At 39.6% G+C, this 26,084-nt stretch overlaps 1 protein-coding gene across 1 annotated transcript in view; it reads left to right on the top strand.

Annotated features, from left to right (window-relative positions):
• The window catches only part of tnr (tenascin R (restrictin, janusin)), a gene marked incomplete at its 5' end in the record, with an annotated part of 342,772 nt that overhangs the window by 74,572 nt on the left and 242,116 nt on the right, over positions 1 to 26,084 (top strand). Inside the window, one exon of the mRNA XM_079818631.1 lies at positions 5,608 to 5,638. The remainder of the gene's footprint in view (positions 1 to 5,607; positions 5,639 to 26,084) is intronic.

The following is a 26,084-nucleotide window of genomic DNA, read 5'->3' as shown; positions in this document are numbered from 1 at the left end:
TGGTAAAACAATGTCTGCTGTCAGCGGGAGCATTTCCTCTTACCAGGCAAAAGTAGATATTGTTACTCATTAAAATCCCATCAGCCAAAATCACAGTATTCAGTTTTCTAGAAATGCAGTCATTATCTGAACTAATTACTCATCTTTTAAAGTTTAAACCTTTGGAAATAAACCGAGGCCTTGAAATGAAGTTAAAAGGCTTGGTTATAAAGAACAGATCCAACATGTGTACAGTATTTTATTAATCCTGCGTGTGAAGGTCGTTATATTAAACATATTTAATCCATCTCACCGTCACAGTGAAGTTTCCCAAGGACTGTATTTTAGTAACAGTTTCTTTATTTTTAGTTTGTTTACATTTTTATTTGGCCAAGTTGTCACGTGTTTAAATGTTATACAGTGGTGGCCGACATTTAATTCTCACATTATCAGTTTATACACTTTAGAAAATGGTAATAAAATATGACAAGAACTCTTTATCAGAACAAACTCATCTTGATAATGTCAGATATCTTTGATAGAAAGGTGTGTGATGGATTATAATCAACCAATCAGATGTTAGATTTAAGAACACAATTAGAAAATACCAGTTTAGCTCAACCACTGAACAAGCAATGCTTCATTTAGTTCAGTCTGTGGGGTCAAAGGTCACATTAGCAATTAACCTCTTTAGCTCTGGGAACATTTTGGGGGATTCCCGCCTGGATTTGTCCGACCCAAATGTAAAAGCTTCCCATACACACATAAAGTGTCTCTAAACACACAAAACTGGTGTCAGTATATGTTGTATTATATGAGCTGTAATAAACCCCCTAAAAAAAGAGGTGCTTTTTGATTTTTTTGGTTATAAATTCGTTGTTGAAAGTGTGTAACTCAGGCCCTGTGAGCTCTAGCACCCTGCAGACAGTTTGAGCTGTAAACACTAGATGGCAGCAAACACGGAAAAAATAATTTAATCTGTATCATGTATGCAAGATTTATTCAAATGGATCTGAAGGGAGGAATATGACCTTTTTTATGTAATTTCCGCCTACCCATATCTAAAGTCTCACCATATACAGTGGTATAAATGCAATATCCCAGTTTCATTAAATTATTTTTCCAGTATTTTCTGTAATCTAGTGGAAATGGCTCAAACTGTCTGCAGGGTGCTAGAGCTCACAGGGCCTGAGTTACACACTTTCAACAATGAATTTATAACCAAACAATCAAAAAGCGCCTCTTTTTTGGGGGTTTATTAGAGCTCAGACAACATATACTCACATGTTTATCACGTTTAGCAGTGCTTTATGAAACTTCAAAGTGTTTCCTGTAAAATGACACCAGTATTGTGTGTTTAGAGACACTGTGTGTGTGTATGGGAAACTTTACATTTGAGTAATTTAGTGTAAAACAAATGCCAAAGTGATGCATATCTCCAGAAAGTAGCGACTCTAAGCTTTCAAATGAGCACATATGAGGTCAGAGCTCCTCCACAGACATTTAACATTTAAAGTATATATTTCATGATGTCATTCCGGACTTATCAGGTCTGCAGAGTTTAAGAGGTTAAAGAAAAAACAGCTTGAAGTGTCGGAGTCATTTTGGTCCCAAGTTTTTATCATTTTAACCGCTAGTCACTGTATGAAGAGTGTTTGGGTATAATACGTGTCAGATTACTTTATTTTGCTCTCCTCACTTACAGAAATGAACTATAGTGTCCTCACACACTAGAGAAACATTATATCTGTGTCTGACACACACACACACACACACACTAGTGGAACATTATATCTGCGTCTGATTCATATTTGGTTTGACTGTATATATATATATATATATAAAAATTTTTACAATGTATTTTTTTTTCTGTATAGAAAACTTCTGAAAGCCTATAACTGACAACATATCTCATACAGTGACAAAAGGTCAATATGGATTAAACATGTATATATGATTATTATTATTATAAATTTTTGGTTTAATTGAATGATAATTGTGAAAATGTTAACCAGATTTTTTGCCGTGTCTACACCGGACATGACAAACTGACCGTTGCAAAGCATTTGTCCTTCATGTCAGTACATCATAAATGTGACCCTGGACCACAAAACCAGTCATAAGGGTCAGTTTTGTGAAATTGAGATGTATAGATCCTCTTCATCTGAATAAATCATCTCTCCACTGATGTATGGTTTGTTAGGATAGGACAATATTTGAACATCTGGAATCTGAGGGTGCAAAAACATCTAAATATTGAGAAAATCTCCTTTAAAGTTGTCCAAATGAAGTCCTTAGCAATGCATATTACTACTAATAATACATTTATGATATGAACATTGACCAAATATCTTCATGGAACATGATCTTAATATCCTAATGATTTTTGGCATAAAAGAAAAATGGATAATGTTGATAATAATAACTGCTGTTGAGCTCCAGGGGCACGTATGGCATGAGTTTACTGTCTGGGATGTGTTGTGTTGTGTCACGTCTCATCCAGTGTAGACATCACTGATTATTATGGGTTATATTGTCTTTTGGGCAAACACACGGCGGTGTTACAGTAAAAACTGACTTACCCTGAAAAATATTCATCATTCAACTATCCCTGATCTCCCTTATAGTGTTTGTCCGTTGCTGATAACCTGACTAACACTCATCAGTCAGTTTATCTGACACACATGATTCTGGCCGATGATGGTATGGAAATATCGGGTGGGATAAGTCCTGTGGTTTTATGTCATTCCATTTGCACCTAAATCCTGCATTCAAAGGTCACATCAATAAGTCTTTCTTTCAAGCACATGCCCCATTAATCCCTCACACTCACGTCTGTCATCACACTGGACTAATGTGCCGGCTATAGATCTGTTCTGCCTTTAGGGTCGCCCTTCACTTTAAAAAGTGTCATTGATTCTCTGCTTTCACACCGACGCTCTGTCAATGTCACATCCTGTCTCCGTCTGCATACATCTGTTTTAAAAACCAAGGCGACAGAGTATTTAAACAGTAATAAAATGATTTGTGAATACACAATAACAGACAATCATCTGAGAAATATAAGCAATATCACATGGATATCTGCAGGAAAACAGCACAGATGTTTCATACACGACTTTAACCCGTTTATCACCACTTTACTTTGTTTTTGTTCTACCAACAGTTAAAAGTAAACACACACACACACACACATTCGCTCTGGCCGACCTGCCAACGGCGCTGTAGAAGATTTGTGGACACTGTAGATCAAATGCTTGGTCTTTTTTAAATCTGTATTTAAAGGGGCCAAAGCAAACTATCATGTTGATCAGCTTTTGTGCAGACTGACCACAGGTAGGGAATAACCGTATAAGTTCACCTCATGAAATCTTTTAACCCTCAAGCCGCCTCGCATATAACAGCACTAAATCCGGCCCTCGAGGACACATTTGGGCATGAAGGTCACAAGTGTGATTCCAAAAATTTTTTTTTATAAATGTTATATCACCATCTTTGATAAAATTAATTCTATCAATTTATGTATTTTTTTGTGATTTTTGGGGTATAAATGAATTTATTTACCTCTAAAAGTACCATATTTTTTATGTAAAATATGCTTATTTTTATGTAATATCCACCAAAGTTCAGATTTTTCAACTCGCGCCGCAGAATGTCTATTCGCGTCTTTGCATTGACTTAACATGTAAATCACTCGAGCGAAACGCTTCACTCGCGTCCGGTGTGAACGCACCATTAGAGATTAGAACGGCCCTTCTCTGTCTGCTTTCGAGTCTCTTTTAAAACGTACCTGTTTTCTTTAATATATAGATTTTTTGTTTGTTTGTTTCCTCTCTGTTGGAGCTTCGATTTCTGGTTGTGGTCATCCTGTTGTATCGTAACTGTGCTCTTATTTTAAATAGTTTTATGCATGTTATATTTTCTTTTAATCTTGTTCTTCTGTAAAGCACTTTGGTCAGCATTGTGGCTGTTGTAAATGCGTTGTAAAAACGTTGCGCACCGGTTTGAGCTTGAATGTGCCTGGTGTAAATGGAGGCGGTGCTCATTTGCATATTCATGAGATGCGTATACTAAATGAGGCAAGGGTGTAGAGTTACGTTCAAGCTAGAATTTTTTTTAAAAATATGTAATTATGGTGATCAAAGATTAGTTTAAAGGGATAAAATTATATAGGGGGACTTTAAAAGAAACACTCTTACTTCTCTTCTCTTAGTGTGAAAGACTTTTTAATAATCTAAAGAACCCTTTTCTCTTTTCTCTAGAGGTTCTTCATGAAGCCACTGATGCCAATAAAGACCAGTCTGTGAAATCTCCACCAAACTATCAATAAAACAGTATCTAATAACATTTATGTCTGTATGAAAAATTAATTATTCATACAGACAGTTATTCAAATTACAATCTTGGCCTAATGAGTAGATTACACAGGCCATGGAGTGATTTATTGTAATAAACATGTCCTATAAATCATCAGCGTCATATTCATATGGAATTTGCTAAGGTTCTCCTGAGTTGTAGACCATCCCCAAACATAACTCTACTGTTCATAATGGCTGCTTTTATGTCTTTTGTAATGCTTTAACTGTACTTTTGCTGTAATGCATGTATGTAGTAAAGATAAGCCTTTTTGAGCGAATATGGTTTTCTGGTTATGAAATTAAAGACATTGCTTATTAGGTACAAAACCACCTCTGGAAATGTCTTCCTCAAAAGAAACATTTATACGAGGAACAATAATAGTGTATAATTATGTGTTCTTCAGCAAACGTCTTAATATGAAAGCCTTAAGACTGCAATAGATGCAACGCCTTTCCATTCTATTCATTTCTGTTTTTAACATTCACACATTTACATAAGCAAGAGTTATGCTTTTATGACCCTTTTAACCAAAGGACCAGCCTCTTCAAAGCAAAGCATCAAATGCTGGTTTGGGGGCGTCAGGCGTCTTAATGATTATCTTCAACCATTCAGATATTTGTGCTCCTGTACGGTTCTCGCTGTGCTTGTTATGAATTATGAAAATGACTGATTTATTATGTAACGCACTTTTAAAAGGTTGAGTTTCAACCATTGACTGTAAAAAAAATATGACTGTAATCATCTCTAGTTGATTAGTAGAGTTGAATAAGAGGCGATCTGGCGCTGGAATGCATCAAGTTGGGTTGAAAATGGACTAACCCAGCAATTAGGTTGTTTTAACCCAGTAAATGGGTTGTTTTGAATGAATGAATGAACCTTTATTGCCCCGAGGGGAATTTGTCTTGCACTCAGTGGAGCCACATTGAACATTTAAGCACAGACAACAATAAATAACAATAAATAAATAGTAAAAGAAAAGACACAACAAACATCTAACCACATTGAGGACATAGAGAGTTTAACCCAGCGGTTGGGTTAAATGTTTGCATAAAACAAACCAATCTTTGAGTTAAAACAACCCAATTGCTAGGTTAGTCCATTTTCAATCCAACTTGGGCTATTTTTAACCCAGCATTTTTAGAGTGTAGCATCAGCAGTCATACTGTATAAAAGACATACCAGAATTTTTTGAGAATTTGAGAAAAGTCCTTGCATTGGATGGCTTGATGAAAATAATCATGACGCTTTTTTTCTTCCTTCTTATTTCAGAGACCACTGGGACTTCACAGAGCATCACAGGGTAAGAGTGAAGCGTGTTTTTAATGAATGCAAAATTAAATCCATTTACCCAATTTGATATATGATTTGCCTATAAATATAGCTCATTTAAAAGTCCAAAATGAGAACAAGAACGCCTGAAGTTTGTGAAGGTTCAATGCAGTGGGCGGCACACATCAGTCTGACTGCGTTGTGTTGAAAGGTCAGCGAAGAGAATCTTTATCATTATCAAACTTTCATTGCACAGTAGAGTTTTTGTTTAGTCCGTCAACAAAAGCAATGTTGATGCAAATGGCAGGATACAGTGTAACAAAACAGCATCTCAATCTATTTAATTGCTGATTTTGCTTCCTAGAGAACTCGGGGTCTCTAAGCAGCTGTCCAGGATGATAAATCAATGCAAAGACATCGCTCACGCCCCTCCTTCCTAACCATCATTAGAGATGCTCTGTATATGAGAGATGTTCATAAAGGCAATCAGAGGGAAATACCTCTGGAGTCCGGCCATCCGTCACTCTTAAAGCAGGGCTCCCACTCCTGGAAAATCATTTTCATTAGCCTAAAACAATCAAATAATGAATGTGAAAAATAAATAAATACACATTTCAGTTCTTAACAAAGAGCCGCTGCAGAGGGTGAACTTCTTTGTCAAGAACTGAAATGTGTATTTATTTATTTTTCGCATTCATTATTTGTTTATTATGTATTTCTGTTATTTCCAGAAGTCCAGAAATGTAATGTTTTCTGGCAAAGAGCCAGATAATATGTTTATTTATGTATTTATGACTGGTGATGCTACACTCTAAAAAATGCTGGGTTAAAAACAACAAGCAATTGGGTTGTTTTAACCCAGTGAATGGGTCGTTTTAACCCAGCGGTTGGGTTAAATGTTTGGTTAAAACAACCCATTCACTACATTTTTATTGTGTAGACTGTACTGCAGCTGAGATTTTGTCATCCTGAGGAAGGGGTTGAACGACTTCCGATTTTTTCAAGTCGACATTTATGTGATGAAAGTGCATTAGTGGAGCGATTGCATGTGAATTTATTCTACTTGCCAGGGTTTCTCTACTAATAGTTAAGCTGTGAGTTTTAGTTACTAAGAAATATATGCTATAACTTTTCAGTTTCTAAGCTATTTTAGTGATAAATCACAGAACAGTGTTGATACATTTCTGCGCTACTGAATGGTTTTGTGTAAGGCGCGCGCGCACGCAATCTCCATGTGATGTGCGAGCTGTGTGTGTGTGTGTTACAATGCAGCACGCATTTAGAACGGTGATTAACTGACCTGTACAATAAGCGTGTATTCTCCCAATCAATTTTGAGCTTCCAGATGTTATAATCAAACATGTCTTGTGGAGAGCTCTCTGAGTATGTATTTATTTGTAATTTTTAACTGTTGGAAACAGAGCCTGCATGTCGGGAAATGGCTTATCCTGTTGCGCATGGCAGAGCATTAAATTCGACTAGTCGGTGCAACCCCTATCCTGAGGTGATGTTGCTTCTCGAAAAAATGACCCAAGGGAAGGACATTTTTATGTTTTTCTGTGCTGGGAATGGCGGATTTCCCTTGACTACTAACGTCCACTTCACAGCGACACAGTGGCAAAATCCATGAAAAGCGTCTATGCTTTTTGATATACAGTAAATTTGTGCTCTTTTGTCCATTCCGGATTAAACAAGGTCTGGCGTTTCGGTGTGTTAACATTATGATATGACATAGCCAGCACGGATGGAGGCTTGTTTACGCTTTAAACCAATGAGATATCAGATATTTATTTGACACTGCTTTCAGCCAATCAACTGTTTGACCAGAGATCTTACGGCATTAGCCGCTGTGCTGCTGCGTCCCAGTAAAGATTCTAGAGTGAGTTTTAGGCCGATTCAGCGCAACTCCAAAAAGGAGGACAAATGAGTGTCCAGACGCCCAACAGGAGGCTTAAAATCCGGACTGTCCGGCCAAATTCTGGAGGCATGGCCACCCTACACTTTAAAAAATGCTGGGTTGAAAATAACCCAAGTTGGGTCTAAAATGGACTAACCCAGCAATTGGGTTGTTTTAAGCAAACGTTTAACCCAACCGCTTCATTGATTATAACAGGAGTTTTCCCAGCAGAACTCCCTGAGCTTGAGCTGAAGTGATTGACAGCTACAGGGATTAGAAAGGGAACGCTTGTGTCTGGAAATAACACATTCACATGCTTCTTCAACATGCTTCTAAGTATACACACTGCAAACTTATTTAAAAGCATATATAATTGAGTTTACATAATTGTGATATAATGTGTTATACACACAATTCTTGCAATTGCAATTCTCACTACTTCTCTCAGAATTGTGAGATATAAAGTCAAATTCTGAGGTAAAAATACTTTCTATACGTTTATATCTCACAATTCTGACTTTATAACGTGGAATTGCTGCGTGTTTATATCACAATTATGTAAACTCGCAATTGCGAGAAAAAGTCAGAATTACCTTTTTATTCTGTGGCAGAAAACAAGCTTCCATAGTCATAATGTATGATTATGAGCTCATATTACAACAGTTTTTATTGTTAAGTCATGGTAATAAACTGTACGCCTTTTAAAAAGTGATCCTTGTCTTTTATTCCCGCCGGAGTAAAATTTTAAATGTCCTGGGAAAGAGTGAGAACCCTGTTAACAACTCTCACAAAACAGCGTCATAAGTGGCCGGCGTTAGAGAAAACAACTGCAGTCTGTGTCTGATAACACACAGAGGAAGAGTAAAAACACCAAACTCTGCATGAAATCAATGGAGTCCACGGCTTCCTCTAAGTCCTACTAATGCACTCGGCCTCGTAAAGGATCTTTATCAGACCCGGACTGGGGTCATGATCATGTCTCAGAGACACGAGGACTGCTGGTGAGGAGCAGGGCCCAGATGAAGAGTCAAAGGGGAAAACGAGTGGCTGGATATTTCACTTCACACAAAGTACACACTGTTTAAAATGTGTTTTTAATGTAAAGTAGCGTATTCTGACCCAGGCTGCATTAGTTTGAACAGAAGCAGTAGTATGGAAAAATATTAATCCAATTTAAAATAAGTGTTTTGTATTTTAAAGCTCCACTGTGTGATATTTTCCCCCATCTAGTGGTGAAAAGGTATATGACCATCCAGTGAATATTAGTTTCTGTTCCTCTCAATTCCGATTTCGTTTTAACTCCAACGGTGGCCGATTTAGTCCAAGATTAATATGGCTTCCAGTTCGACCTCGTCCACATTCGACACGGTGCCATCGAGTGTTAAAACGCCAAAGGCGAAGCTTGAATTTACGGTTATGTCCCTCTTTGGCAAATGTACTTTCAAGATGGAGGATCAACATTTCGACCCGCATTCGAACACTCACCCGTATGTATTTACAATGGCATATTATAAACTTACGAGAATACTTTATTACTTGAAAGAAGTAAATATACATTAATGAGCACATATATTTTTGAAAGAACTAAGTGTTTTTAGCTAAGAACAAACTAAAAAAGTTAAACAGTGTAGCTTTAAAGGTGCAGTGTGTAAGTTTCGGCTGCATCTAGTGGTGAGGTTGTGAATTGCACCCCTCCCTTCTGGAGCACATAGAGAAGCTATGGTGGCCCACACAGGACAAAGATCTGGTCGTCTGAGACAGCAGAGAGTAGCTAGCGCTCTGTAGAGAAGTTTGTCCCTTTAGGGCTACTGTAGAAACATGGCGGCACAAAATGGCGTCTTCACTGTAAGGGACTTGCAGTGTATGTAGAGAGAAACGGCTAATTCTAAACCGAAAGTAAAATGCACACAGCCATTGTAACGTATGTCCACAAGGGATGGCTGACGCGAAACTGACCTTTCGGCGCTTTGTCGAGATCCCGAAGCGCAGATGTTTCGAAACACTGCTCCGAACTGTGATTCGAAACACCCATGTCACGTAACTAGGGCTAAATGAAGCTTCGAAGTGTTTCATCAGGTGGCGCCTGCCGAAACTGCGTTTGATTGAAAGGGGCGGGAATCTGTATGAAATTTTTACGGTCTATGGTATGAACCTAATTCCTCACAGTTTAAAAGTGAAGTTAATCCGTCTTCACCTCGTGGGTTTTTGTGAGAGGAGAGAGATTTTGTGATAGCAGTGATTTTCCCTAATTTGTATGCAAGTTACTTGCTAAAAAAATATTTGTGCATGCCAGCAACAAGTGTCCCTTGTGAGAGGATTTTTTTCAAAGGCTGGAGAAATGATATGTAAAAAAAAATTTTATTGCATTTTTATTGTGTAGACTGTACTGCAGCTGAGATTTTGTCATCCTGAGGAAGGGGTTGAATGACTTCCGATTTTTTCAAGTCGACATTTATGTGATGAAAGTCGAGTCAACGTCGACTAGTTGCTGATGACGTCATTAATAAACAAATAACGCTAACCTTGAGCTGAGACGCGAACACAAGTTTTCTTGTGCACAGGACAAGGCATAAGACACAGCGCTGCCCATAAGGTTATTGCTCCTACTACAACAGCTTTTGTATCAGTTCTTTTGTCTTTGGGTCGTTATATTTCTCACAGATTTCTGCTCGTTCTGAATCAGATACAGATAAAGTAGCACAATAAAGATTACATGTATATTAATGCATTAGTGGAGCGATTGCATGGGAATTCATTCTACTTGCGAGCGTCTCTCTACTAATAGTTAAGCTGTGAGTTTTAGTTACTAAGAAATATATGCTTAAGCATGTATATATTTAAGAAAAAAATATTATTTTTATATATAAAACATTTATATTTATATATATTATAGATTATATAAATGTATATACAGTATATACATGCAAATATTTGTTAAATATATACATGAATGTGTGTGTATTTACTGTATATATAAATAATAATTAACAGAGTACACACACATATATTATGTAAACACAAACTTTTATTTTGGATGCGATTAATCGCGATTAATCTTTTGACAGCCCTACTTTTAATGCGTTTTTGCTTAATAAAAGTATTATTTCTACAGACAAAAAAAAAAACCTTTTGAACGGTAGTGTGTTTACATGCAGTTTAAAAAGGAGTTTTCAGTCAGAGTAAACAATTATTTAAATTAATTAATTAATTGAAATTTCTGTCAATAGATCCTCATATATATTACACACTGCACCTTTAATGTAGCGTAGGCCAGTAAGAGATGTGCATGTAAACCTACTTAAGATGAACACTTTGTAATAAAGTGTGTGTTAGCTGTGTTTAGCACTAAGGACTGTATTGTGCTTGTGTGCGCACGTGTCCACACACACACACACACACACACACACACACACACACACACACACACACACACACACACACACACACACACACACACACACACACACACACACACACACACACACACACACACACACACACACACACACACACACACACACACACACACACACACACACACACACACACACACACACACACACACAGGCCTTCTCAGTCCTTGAGGAAAATGGATGGATTCAGGGTCCTGAGTTCAATCCACAGAAAGGCTTTTGTAGTTAAAAGGCCAGACCATTATAGTATGGCGTGGCCTTTTTCACAAGCGTTTGGCAGAAAGTGGATTAAGTTATTGATTTGTGGGAAATGTTACAGCATAAATATTTGCGTTTTAATGCAGTACAGTGCAATCAGTGTTGACTTTTCTCAATGAGTTTTTCATTTCAGCACTACAGCTGGAGCGAGCGGAAACTGTTGCCACAGTTCATGCGCTTCTCAATAAGGGCTTATGTATTTAGCATAGCTGAATGATTAGCATGCAGAACGGAATGAATTGCTTTCATTGATTGAGTTTCACACTGTCATTAACAGCAATGAAGACAGACAACAGGCCACGGATGACTTGGCTCATTGTGGCGGAAAGCCTTGGCGTTAAAACATATATCTCGTGGGATCTCACTTAACCTTTTTGTTTCGCAGTTAAACGTGATGAATGACTGCTTTAAATGAAAGTGAAACATTTTATTATCCTTGACAGCTGTGGCGTACCTTGGCTTTCGGGTGTGGTGGAATTCAACTGTTAAACGACAATTGTTCACTGGTATCAGTTTTTTAATGTATTAAGTAATAGCATTAATCTCTGAAACTTCCTTTGGCTCTGACTTTTAAACTAGGTCATTTTTTGGAGAATATATATAAGGTAGTCCCTTTGTTTATATATATATATTCCTTACGGTCAGTCCTCAGAGCTCCTTCATAGGAAGTTTGGAGGCCATTATGTCACCAGGACAAAAGGGGAAAGATGCCATTTTAATTAAAGTTGGCAGATTTACCATCCACATAGGGTTTAAAACATCGCCCGTCTGTGCAGATCGAGGCCGGAGTACCAGCGATAAAAATGATTTATGCTAGCCAGGGCAGCGGAGAGATTTCTCTAAGGGATTGGTGGAGGAATTAGCACAGGCATTGGAAGGCTGTACTGTAATGAGGAGGAATGACATTAGATTCAAACCCTTAAAAACGAATGGTGCAGCCGGGCCGAACAATCTGTTACTGCCTCAACATGAGCCCAACCCCTGCCTTGAGACTTTAACCTGGGATTACAAGACAAAAGATGGGAGATCAGAGGGAAAAAAAGGATTTCCATTAGGCTTTTTCGTTAGTTTCAGACTCGTATATCAGTGCTGCTATGGCTAATTCAATCTAAAACTGTTGAAAATGTAGTTTTCAGTAATTGAAATAAAGTCAAATATAAATATTAGATTTAGAAACATTAGAAATGTTTCTTTGGCAACTAACTGAAATAAATCAGTACTAAAACGCTAAAAGCTAAAAACTAATACAGCACGTATGAAAATATAAAAGCTAATTAAAAATATTGCAACACTATTTGCTGAGAATCATGAAACGACGTTGGATTACTGAATCAGTATTTATGAGTGAATAATTCAACGACTCACTCTGAATGAATCCATATGTCTGTTCAACTTGGCGCTGCGCAGAAAGATCTGTGTATGTATGACATTAAAGGGGTGGCTGAGATGTAAAATAAGTCTCTGATGTCCCCAGAGTGTGTGTGTGAAGTTTGAGCTCAAAATACCCCACAGATCATGTTAAAGTTGTCACTTTTTGAGGGTGAGCGAAAACATGCCGTTTTTGTGTGCGTCCCTTTAAATGCAAATGAGCGGCTGCTCATAGGGCGGAGCTTCAAGAGCTCATGTTAGCAGCTCTGATGACCTCATGCAGACAGGAAATGAAACCGCTCAGCCTTTTATGATCAAACTAGAGTCGGACAATGATGGAGAGACTCCAGAAGAAGAGACAACATGTAGAATGAGACAGGACGTTCCTGAAGGGATAGTTGATGAATTTATGAGTTAACCATCTTCAGTCATTGATTAGCATATTCTGTCATGAGAATCTCACCCCCTTTGTTGTGTGTTCCCGGGGGCGGGGTTTATGTAAGTGATGTCACTAACCCGGGAGGAAGCTTGTGTAGTCCCAACCAGCCGTTTGTTGTAGTCCTTAAAAAGAGATTTCTGTAAAAGAAAATATCTCCCTTTGCTTTGAGCGTTGATCGTCGTAACTTTAGATGTTGTTTATGCTATGTTGTTTAATCTTATTCATTAAAATGAACAAATCTTATTTTGAGTCATTTCGTTCATTTCAGTAGAATATAATTCAAAAATTACATGTTAATAACCAAATTCCCCAACACATTAAAATGTTACATATATGGGCCAAATCCCCCAACACATATTGTTTTCGAACAAATTGGTTGAATGAAAGATTCAATGACTCAATTGAATGAATCAATGTTTTTGAATCAATCGACTGAATGACTGAATCAAACAACTCTCTTGCCGCCAACTACTGGCATAACGGTGTAACCTGCAGAAAACATCACCTCAAAAAGCCCTACAACTAATAAGCAAAATATACATTTGTTTAATTGCGGACTTGCAAAAAAAATACGCTTCACATTTGACACTCTAATTCAAGCTCAAAATGTAATGTACGTATAGAGCAGAGGGCATGAATACATCTGTTAAATGTTTTATTTAATAAATTATTATACATTTATAATATATATTAACTGGTGGTGCACAGTACACTGTAAAATATGTTCACTGCTAAAAAAATTCCAAGATATGAATAATTAATAACTGTTCATCTAGTAAACCTCATGATCTTTGTGTCTGTTGGATCTGCAGCTCTCTGTTATAACAGAGGCGTCTAAATCCCATAATTATAATCCTGATCTTCCTGCTTTCAGCGAGCTGGGAAAAGAAACAAAATATATTTTCTGTAAACGAAGAATCCAGTGCACTTGGACTGGTTCCCTTAAGGACACATCGGCACACGTTTGCAGATGCTCTGTGGATGTTCCCGCTCTGACCCCAGGACAGTTATTGGTAACGTCTCCATTTCATTGCTTAGCTGCTTTTGAGGAAGAAAGGCAAATGTTTGAAGCATTTATGTGTGCAAAGGCTATGCAAAGACTCCAGGCAGCAGATGCTGGAGACATGAAAGCAGGACCTTCACAAACACTACACTTCTCCTCAAACAGCTCCTTCTGCTGAGAGTCCTTCTGTCCCGGGAAACTGAGCTCAATTGATTCTCTGAAAAGATAATCATATTATTCCTGTCCCCCATGGAGAGACAAGGCGATTGCATTTCTGGCGTGGTGTTGTCTGTCAGCACTGAATCTTTAATTAGCACCTGGAAGCTCATATTTTATTCCTCCCCACGGCACGTTTGAGAGCGAGAACTGTTCGTGTAACTATTAGGAGCGTCAATACCGTCTACACACTAGTTAGTTTCTGAAGCAAGCAAAGGGAGAGTTAAAAAAAGCTCTGTTTGTAAATAGAGGTGGGCGAGAGTAACCCTCTACACACACTGTGGCAATATAATCGCCATTGGCTGGTCATTTTCACTCGCTAGACTGATATACTGTTTTATTTACATTAGCACTGTCAAATACACTCACCTAAAGGATTATTAGGAACACACACTAATACTGTGTTTGACCCCCTTTGGCCTTCAGAACTGCCTTAATTCTACGTGGCATTGACTCAACAAGCTGCTGAAAGCATTCTTTAGAAATGTTGGCCCATATTGATAGGAGAGCATCTTGCAGTTGATGGAGATTTGTGGGATGCACATCCAGGGCACGAAGCTCCCGTTCCACCACATCCCAAAGATGCTCTATTGGGTTGAGATCTGGAGACTGTGGCGGCCATTTTAGTTCAGTGAACTCATGATGTTTTATGCATTGTTGGAAGTGTGCCGCTTCATTTCTGTGTGCGTGTTCTGTGTTGTTTCTGTTTTTGAGGATGAATTTTGTCAATTTTCTAAGCGGAAGACCCTGAGTGTGACTTTTTCTGTCACACGAACATAAAAACAGATATCAATCCAATTTATCTTTTTTATTTGCAGATCTAGAGAGTGTTGACCACTGTACAAAGTCTCATGCCATTTGGACAAAGGGAACTTTTTATTTTTATTTGAGCAAACGTCCTTTGGGGTCAGGAAAGACCTCGAAGACCCTAGAAATGTTTTTTATATTTATATATAATATAAATTATATATATATATATATATATATATATATATATATATATATATATATATATATATATATATATATATATATATATATATATATATATATATATATATATATATATATATATATATATATATATATATACATATACAGTATATACATGCAGATATTTCTTAAATATATACATTAATTCTGCGTGGTATGTAAGACTCTCTCTCTTTGTGTGCGTGTGTGAGAGAGAGAGAGAGAGAGAGAGAGAGAGAGAGAGAGAGAGAGAGAGAGAGAGAGAGAGAGAGAGAGAGAGAGAGAGAGAGAGATAGAAACTCAGCGCTCTCTCAAAGAGTGAAAATATATCTATGCTCAACTTATTCTTAGCCTCTAACACACACACTGGCGAGTAAAATCTAAGCATTTATTAGCCAATGGCTAATGATAGATATTGTTTAGTCGCCCAGAGTGAAGATTTACTCGCATTGTAGAGGGTTGTAGAGACTACAGCCAGTAGTAAAGCTAGTTCCGCATGTTTTCAACCCGCCCATAGGGGTGGATCTCACTCACTCAATGTAAATGAGCACGGCCGCACGGACATTCATAATGGAGCGGAGCGGAGCAAAGCGAGTGTAACGGAGGTCAGCTAGTAGTAGCTGTATGAGGAAACCTCACTCCTCTGATCTCAAGAGACGCTCTAGCGACTGACACTAGTGGTCGCAGCCTTTAGCCTCATTGTTAGAGGAGCCGGCGGACCCGGGTTTGAGTCCCGCTCAGAGCGGGCGGGTCGAACAGGACTGGTTATATTGGTGCCATGACCCGGATGGCAGTGAGGTTTAGGGGGGTGAGTGTAACGGAGGTCAGCTAGTAGTTGCTGTGTGAGTAAACCTCACTCCTCTGATCTCAAGAGATGCTCTAGTGACTGACGCTAGGGGTTGCAGCCTTTAGCCTCATTGTTAGAGCGTCTGGATTATTGCAATTCCTTATATCTGGTAATATCAAAAAGTTAGTGCAAAATGCCGCGACCAAAATGTTCTAGTATATCTCCTATACTGGCCTCTCTGCACTGGCTCCCTGTTGATTTTAGAGTGCAATACAAGGTTTTATTAATGGTTTTTAAAGCATTACATGGTCTCGCTCCAGAGTATATTTCTGGCCTGTTACAACAGCATTGCACGGCTAGATCTTTAAGATCATCGCAGAGTCTATTTCTGAGTATTCCCTAAATCTCGGTTGAAGACGAAAGGAGATTGTGCTTTCTCTGCGGCTGACCACGCCTCTGGAATAATAATACCTTATAGTAGGGCAGGCTATTGTATAACAAGCATATCAATGATTATGTTATACCATCTTATGTTTATATATGTTTTATGAAACAGAAAAAAAAATTCAAAGGCTATGATTTCATTGAATTAATGTGAGCGATCACGTTTCTGAATGTGTCACTCTACTGGCTTGAACAATGCTTCAGAATGCTTCAGTTCAGAGCATTTCACAATCAATGAATAGCATACATTTATGCAAAGCGAATTCGTATCAACAATGACAACATATTAAGATATAAATCACGGTAAAGAAAATGGCGTATACAGTTGTAAGACTGGGAAGTTGTAAGACCTATAAGGACTGGGAGTTTGAGATGTGTGTTTGTGTTTTGTGTGTTGATGTCGGGGTGTTTTGTCAATGTTTTATTAGTAATGTTGAGAGTGTAAAGCACTTTGGTCAACTCATGTTGTTTTTAAACGTGCTATAAGTAAGTAAGTATATAAGTAAGTAATCCTTTATTTGTCCCGCAGTGGGGAAATTGCATTTAGCAACAGCAGGGGTACAATGGTAAAATAGTATCACAAACATTAAGATAAAAAACAGAAAAACCTAAAATAATCTAAAAGTAATAAATAAAAAATAAAAATATGCTAACAAATATTGCACGTTTCAGGAATTACACAGTTAAATGGCCCATTACTAAAATATTATAAAAATATTTAAACAATAGAAAAGAGTTTCATGCTAACAGTGTTCATTGTGCAGTCTGACTGCAGCAGGAAGAAAAGACCTTCGGAATCTCTCCTTCACACACCGAGGGTGGAGCAGTCTGTGACTAAAGCTGCTCTTCAGCACTGACAGAGAGTCCTGCATGGGGTGTGATTCATGGCCCCGCATGGATGACAGTTTTGCCAGGACCCTTCTGTCACCGACCTCCCTCACTGAGTCCAGAGGACAACCCAGGACAGAGCTGCACTTTCTGATGACCTTGTCCAGCTTCCTCCTCTCCTTTTCAGTGATACTACTGCTCCAGCAGACCACACCGTACAGGATAGCTGATGCCACCACAGAGTCATAGAAAGTCTTCAGGAGTGCCCCCTGCACTCCAAAAGACCTCAGTCTCCTCAGGAGGTAGAGCCTGCTCTGACCCTTCCTGTATAATGATTCTGTATTGAGAGTCCAGTCCAGTTTATGGTTCAAGTGAACACCCAGGTACTTGTAAGAGTCCACTCTCTCAATGTCCATTCCCTGGATGTTCACTGGTGGGGGAGCAGACCGGTGTCTGCGGAAATCCACCACCATCTCCTTAGTCTTCCCTGCATTGATAAGGAGGTGGTTTGGCCGACACCAGTCCACAAAGTCCTGCGTCACTCCTCTATACTCCGTGTCGTCGTCGTCGCTGATCAAGCCAACGACGGCAGAGTCATCAGAGAACTTAATCAGGACACAGCCGTCAGTGTTGTGTCTGAAATCTGCCGTGTAGAGGGTGAAGAGGAAGGGCGCGAGCACCGTGCCCTGGGGGACACCCACACTGCAGGTCAGGGGGTCAGACACACAGTCCTGTGCTCTCACAAACTGGGACCTGTTTGTCAGGTAGTCCAGGATCCACTCAGCCAGGTGAAAATCCACTCCAGTCCATACCAGCTTGTCTCTCAGAAGCACCGGCTGGATGGTGTTAAATGCGCTGGAGAAGTCAAAGAATAGAATCCTCACAGGGCTTCTCCAGATGAGTTAGAGCACGGTGTTGTAGAAAAATCACTGCATCCTCCACTCCAATCCCAGGACGGTAGGCAAACTGCAACGGATCCATCGCTGAGCTCACCTCTGAGCGGAGGTGGCCCAGGACCAGTCTCTCCAGTGTCTTCATCAGATGTGACGTGAGAGCCACCGGCCTGAAACTGCAGAAGTCCCTTGAGTGTGTTGTCTTGGGCACTGGTACTACACAGGAGGTCTTCCATAACTGAGGTACCACTCTCAGCTTGAGGCTCAGGTTGAAGACATGCCCAATGTTCCCACACAGTTCATCTGCACAGGCTTTCAGCAGCCTGGAGCTGATGCCGTCTGGTCCAGCTGCCTTCCGTGCTTTGATCCTTCGCAGCTCTTTTCTCACCTGGGCCGAGGTGAAGGACAAAGGTGGGCTGAGAGGGTGGATGAGTCCCTGGGGCAGTGAGAACGTGGTGATATGTGAAGGTCCAGAGGTGTGAAGGGCTGGGGGAATGTGGCATCGTCCAGGTAATGTGGTGTGGAGGCGCTGCATGGGGGGAGCAGGGGGTGATTGGTCAAACCGATTAAAGTATTGGTTCAAGTCATTAACCCATTTCAGGTCACCCTCAGCCTGGGATTGGGGTGCTTTGAAGCCTGAGATGGTCTTCAAGCTTCTCCACACCCCCCTGATATTCTGCTGCTGCAGCTGCTCCTCCATCTTCCTCCTATAGCTGGCCTTACCCTCCCTGATCTTCCGTCTCAGCTCCCTCTGTACAGTCCTGAGCTCCCTATCCTCTGACTTAAAAGCTCTCTTCTTCTACTTCAGTAGAGCCTTAATGTCAGGGGTAATCCACGGCTTATTGTTTGCAAAACACCGTACCGTTTTGGAGGGCACAGTGTTTTCAAAACAAAAGTTGATATAGTCCATTATAGTTTCCGTGATAGCATTGATGTCCTCCCCATGTGGGTCACAGAGCTCAGATCACACATACCCCTTTTCCACCAAGGCAGTGCTAGAGCTAATTCAGAGCCAGAGCTAGTCCCAGTTCATAGTTGGTTCGACTGAGGAGCTTCTAAGAACCGTTTGCTTGTCCACGGGCTGAGAGCCACAACAGAGCCAGGTCTTATAGTCACTGTATACGTCTCATCTTTTCTCAGCAATGCTAGCGAGGCAGCTGCAGTGTTGCCAAGTCTGTGGTTTTGCCGCGGGCTGTTTTTTCATGTCTCTTCTTTTCTCTGAGTTTACTTCCCGCGCGGCGTCCTCGGCGAGTCTTCCGAAGCAGCTCAGCGGGGATTACGTGTTTGTCCTGAGGGAGCATTACCGCGCTCCTCAGCACGATCAGCTGTTCCCTACTGTGAACAATGGACGCCCGGGCTCCGACGCACATTGCGATTCGCATAAAAAATGTCCAAAACTAAGTAAGTCCAAGGAAATATGGTAGGTTATGTAGTGCTTAGTTCTTACATAAAGTGTATACAAATTTACACAAAAGTAAAGTGTCTAAGTAGCTAAAACAGGGAGAAAACGAGAAAAAGGGGATAAGAGCTGTTGCAGCCGGCAGCCAGCTCGCACGGCGCCGGAAGAGAAATAAAGGTTGTTGTTGTTGTTTTACAAGGTTGTTGTAAAGGTTGTTGTTGTTGTTGTCTGACTCTCATGTCGGCGGACCCGGGTTCGAGTCCCACTTGGAGCGGGCGGGTCAAACAGTTGGGGTTACACGAGTGTTTTCAATGAATTCCTATGAAAGTTAAGCTTCCATAGGCATGAACTGAAAACACGCCAGACTGGAGACGCGCCGTGAATGTGTGGTCATTTCGCTTTGAACCCAAATCTCCTGCGATCATCTGGTCTGTCAGCTCCTCACTCTCTGATGAATGAGATCTGACGCTGTATTACACACACACACACATTCAGTTTTTAATTGTATTGTCTGTTCTCTAACTGAACTAAATGATTTTATTACTATAAAAATCAAAACGACGGTGGGCAAGTGATGTAAGTGGTAGGCGTGGCTTGGGAGTGGCCTCATTGGGCAGCGAAGCAAGTGCATTCTGGGAGTTGTTTTCTTTCATCCACATGAGCCAAAAATGCATTTCTGGCTTTTCTCAATCTAGAAGGCGCCAACTTTCACATTTCTACTAGTGTTAGACCGATATATCGGCCGATACAAGGCTGCTGCGTTCGCCAATATTTTTTCCCCTGCATTATTTCCAGACAGGCGTCCACAGGTCAGCTCTCACCGTCTTCAAACTCTCTCGCTCTCCCTCCTCGCGCATATTAATCAAAATCAATTGAGAATTGACACGATGGTAAAAGGTCGAAAGACTGAAGTTTCACGTGGAGCATTGGGAGATTTTTTCAATGTCTTCCAATTGCTGGGTTAGTCCATATTCAACCCAACTTGGGTTATTTTTTAACCTAGCATTTTTTAGAGTGTAACCATTAAATGACTAGGTTGTAAATAGTTTTAAAATTAAGTATAGTACAGTCAGTGTGCACTTTATTATGCCGCTTGCTTGTTGATGCTGTGTGCAATAGTGTCATTATTTTATATATGCTTAAAGGGTTAGTTCACCCAAAAATGTAAATTGTGTCATTAATGACTGAGCCTCATGTGGTTGGACACCCGTCAGACCTCCGTTCATCTTCAGACACAAATGAAGATATTTTAGTGTAAATCTGATGCTCTGAAAGGCCATTATATAGTTCTATAGTCTATAGTACCCTCTATAGTTCTCTATATTATATAGTGATGCCGATTTCAAAACACGGCCTCATGAAGCTTCGAAGCGTTATGAATCAGTGAGTTGAATCATGTTTCGGATCGCGTGTCAAACTGCTGAAATTTGGCGATTCAAACTGCTGAATCGACTCACTGATTCATAACGCTTCGAAGCTTCATGAGGCCGTGTTTTGTAATCGGTCTTCACTATATAAGTCGTTATTTAGGGTTTTTTTGCGCACAAAAACTATTGTCACCGATTCATAAAGTTATTTTAGAACCACTGTAGTGAGATGGACTTTGTAACTTTAGTCTTTAGTGTCTTTTAAGGGTCTTGAGAGTGTAAAGTTGAGCCAATGGAGGCCTTTCAGAGCATCAGATTTACACTAAAATATCTTCATTTCTGTTCCGAAGATGAACGGAGGTCTGACGGGTGTCCAACCACATGAGGGTAAGTAATTAATGACAGAATTTACATTGTTTGGTGAACTAACCCTTTAAGTTTTATGAAATGCAAAACAATAAAACATGAATTCAAAGCAATAGCCAAACGTGACTAAACCCCCGGGCGGCCCTGATGTATTCCCGCATCTCTCAGCCGTAGTTAACAGACTCCACCCTGCATGTTTATTAGGGCTCAGGCATGCACAGCAGCGGATGTTGACGTTCTTCACCCTGAGACTGATGGGAGCTTCCGCCTCTCTGCGTGGACAGCCAGGGTCAGTTTAATTGCGAACGGGTCAAACAATAATGAAAGCCTTTCCCCCCCGCGGACAACCACAGGGCAGCGGCAAAAACAGGTCCACTCAAAATACTGCATAACGTGCGTCTCGATCACTGTTGCTTATTTTTCAGTCCGTTAAGGAAGTGCGCTGATATTAACGACAAATAGGTCTTGCAAAGTGCTATCTAAACAACTCGGTGATTCCAGCGTGCTTGTGAGTCTCTTTTGTTAATTACTAATTGCCAGGATTAGATCTGAGATCCATCGCCTCATGCATTTTAAATGAGGTGAGTCTCACTGATTAGTGCCTGCGTTCAGGAGTCATCGAGCTGTACACAACACGGATAGCACAATGCTCTTATTAAGATGCTTTAATGGGTAAAATGCTGTATATTCTCCACCTGGATTGTGAGGCTAAAACACACAGATTCGCTTCTTTGTTCTAGCACGTTCTCATAAGAGATGTAAGGCTTTGTTGGCCTGATTTACAGATTCTCATTTGTTTTGCTCAAGCAGAGGAGTGACCTTGTGAAAGAGCAGGCATGGATATGCATCGTCACACTTACCAAACGCTGAATACGACCTGGTTGAATGTAATGCATTCTGTTCAGCGCTGTCAAACAGACTTTGGGAGCGAAAGAGGACCTAAATATTTAAACAGAAGGAGGTCAAAGGGTACAGTGAAAGCATCCGTTTGTTTAAAAAGTCATGGGGCAGTTGGACGGAGAGGATTGTTTCATCACAACATGGAAAAGTCTTATTTAATAATTAAGCTATGCACTAACAATTGAAAATTATATTTTGATATGTGACCCTGGAGCTCAACAGCAGTGGTGCGTCTCACGGGTATATCTGTGGCATTGCATGGGTCAAAATTATTCATTTTTCTTTTATGCCAAAAAATCATTAGGACACTTAAAGGGACAGTTCACCCAAAAACTAAATGTTTATGTTGATCTGCTCACCCCCAGGGCATCAGAGATGTAGGTGTGTTTGTTTCTTCAGTAGAACACAAATGGTGATTTTTAACAGTGTGATAGTCGTATAATGATGTCAATGGGGATATTTTAGAGAATGAGAGCAATGAGAGTAAAAACACACAGATATACGAATCCTTATTAAACCCTGCGGCTCGTGGCGACACATTGATGTCTTAAGACACGAAACCATCGCTTTCCACGAGAAACTCAACAGTATTTGTTATTTTTTTACCTCTTATCAGATGAATGTCATCTAGTATTCCCAGTGCCATAACTTCCGGCGAATAAGGTCAAAATACTAGCGTGAGCAAAGATATATATACGTAGATGCCTCATTCGACCGATCCGTGCAGGCACTAATGAGGAATCTATATATATATCTATGATCGCGCCGGTATTTTGAGCTTATTCGCCGGAAGTGATGACACGGCTGATGCCATAGAAAAAAGTTAAATAGATTTTTAAATATGGATATTTTTCTTACACAAATGCATCGATTCGCTTCAGAAGGCCTTTATTAACACCCCGGAGCCGCGTGGAGCAGTTATATGACAGACAGATGCATTTTTTTATGGACTTCGAAAACCGAGCAACTATTACTGCCATTATAAAGCTTGGATTAGCCAGAACATTTGTAATATAACTCTAAATATATTTATCTGAAAAAAGAATGTCATGCACACCTCGGATGACTTGAGGGTGAGTAAATCATGGGCTAATTTTAATTTTTTGGTGAACTATCCCTTTAAGATCATGTTCCATGAAGATATTTGGTCAATGTTCATATCATAAATGTATTATTAGTAGTAATATGCATTGCTAAGGACTTCATTTGGACAACTTTAAAGGAGATTTTCTCATTATTTCGATTTTTTTTGCTCCCTCAGATTCCAGATGTTCAAATATTGTCCTATCCTAACAAACCATACATCAGTGGAGTGATTATTATTCAGCTGAAGATGATCTATACATCTCAATTTCACAAAACTGACCCTTATTTGTGGTCCAGGGTCAGATATGATGAATTGTCCCAGGTCTGTAGGACAGTCTTTGCTTATTTCCAAGTCTAAAAACGTCCAAATCAATAGCAAATTGAGTTGCTATTTTTCAAATACACAACAAGTTTTTATTTCTCTGGCATTAGAGGTGGGAATAATTTTTCTTGCTGATCAAATCAAATATTCATTCCTCCGCCACTGTTGGTCCGGGGCTTTGTATTGCACAGCGGATAAATGGATCAGTCTGGATGTTAAGAAGCATTTGCTTTATTCGAGTACACAGAGTTTCAGATGTGCGCTGATCAAACTATTGTACAGCATCATGAGTGGGGTGCATTTCATTTTGTGGTATCATTAGATTGGTATGCGATTAACTATTCGATTTCAAAAAAGACAATTAGACCGACCTTACCCGAAATGTCCCCCAAAAGTTGATACGACTGACACATGTAGCACAGGTGTAGCTCATGCTAATGGAGTCTGTTTTCTGTCTTCATTACACTACTAAAAGCTTCTACCGTTCCAGCTCTAGCCGCTTTGAAGATAAATGAAGAAGAAGCGTTAACACATTCCTCTTCAGCAAAGAACCCTTCACATCCTCCACATTATATTCCCACCCACCTGGAAATTAATTGGTAGTCTCTGAGATGGAAAGCGAGTCAAATCCGGGCTCCATCTGCTTGTTCCTGCTGCCATACGTGCACATTAATTCCACACACCTCTAGCTGTGCTAAAATATATCCAGATTCTCTCTTTCCTAAATAAGCACATACGAAAGGCATTCTGGTTCATTTGGAGCTGGTAACTCATCACTGACCGTGCAGAGAGTGGAGAATTAGGGGGTTTGCTTTGAAATTGCAGGTCTCAAACCACGCTCTCTCAAAAAGGGATGGGAATCATCAGCATTTTTCTTTTGTAAATGCCGAAACCGATATCAAAATATCTTCGGCCGATGAGAAAACACACTGTGAGAGAGATTACTGCAATTGCACCACAATTACTAAATCCACAACACAAAACAGGCTGTGCATTAAAGGATGAGTTCACTTCAAAATGAACATTTCCTGATGATTTACTCACTCACATCGCATCCAACATGTTCAAGTTTATTGAGGATTTTTCTGCTCATAATGGACTTCAATGGGAACCAACGGCTGAAGGTCCAAATCACTGCAGTTTCAGAGGAAGAGCTTCAGAGGCTCTGACCAATCACAGACGAGGAATAGAGTCTGATCTAGACAAACCATCGCCACATTTACAACACACACACACACATTTATAATCACGCCCGAAGCGAACGTGCGAAGACTAATACAAACGGCCTTTACCAAAAACAACATCTCCAACTTCAAAATCATCCGACATTAATGTTTTACCTTTTTTTTTGCTAAAGGATGTTTGTATTAGTCTTGAAACTGCATTGATTTGGACCTTCAACCTTTGTCCATTATGTGCAGAAAAATCCTGGAATGTTTTTTTCTACCAATTAAATCATCAGGAAATGTTCATTTTGAAGTGAACTCATCCTTTCAGTGGATGCGCTTTTATGATGGATAGATGCACTTTTATGATGGATAGATGCACTTTTATGATGATAGATGCACTTTTATGATGATAGATGCACTTTTATGATGGACAGATGCACTTTTATGATGGACAGATGCACTTTTATGATGGACAGATGCACTTTTATGATGGATAGATGCACTTTTATGATGGATAGATGCACTTTTATGATGGATAGATGCACTTTTATGATGGATGGATGCACTTTTATGATGGATAGATGCACTTTTATGATGGATAGATGCACTTTTATGATGGATGGATGCACTTTTATGATGGATAGATGCACTTTTATGATGGATAGATGCACTTTTATGATGGATGGATGCACTTTTATGATGGATAGATGCATGGATAGATGCACTTTTATGATGGATAGATGCACTTTTATGATGGATAGATGCACTTTTATGATGGATAGATGCACTTTTATGATGGATGGATGCACTTTTATGATGGATAGATGCACTTTTATGATGGATAGATGCACTTTTATGATGATAGATGCACTTTTATGATGGATAGATGCACTTTTATGATGGATAGATGCACTTTTATGATGGATAGATGCACTTTTATGATGGATAGATGCACTTTTATGATGATAGATGCACTTTTATGATGGACAGATGCTCTTTTATGATGGACAGATGCACTTTTATGATGGATGGATGCACTTTTATGATGGATGGATGCACTTTTATGATTATAGATGCACTTTTATGATGGATGGATGCACTTTTATGATGGACAGATGTACTTTTATGATGGATAGATGCACTTTTATGATGGACAGATGCACTTTTATGATGGATGGAGGCACTTTTATGATGGCTAGATGCACTTTTATGATGGATGGATGCACTTTTATGATGGATGGATGCACTTTTATGATTATAGATGCACTTTTATGATGGATAGATGCACTTTTTTGATGGATGGATGCACTTTTATGATGGACAGATGCACTTTTATGATGGATGGATGCA

This window comes from Gobio gobio (assembly GCF_949357685.1).
Source record: "Gobio gobio genome assembly, chromosome: 6".
In the NCBI taxonomy this organism is placed as follows: Eukaryota; Metazoa; Chordata; class Actinopteri; order Cypriniformes; family Gobionidae; genus Gobio; species Gobio gobio.
This window is presented reverse-complemented; position numbering and strand designations above follow the sequence as displayed.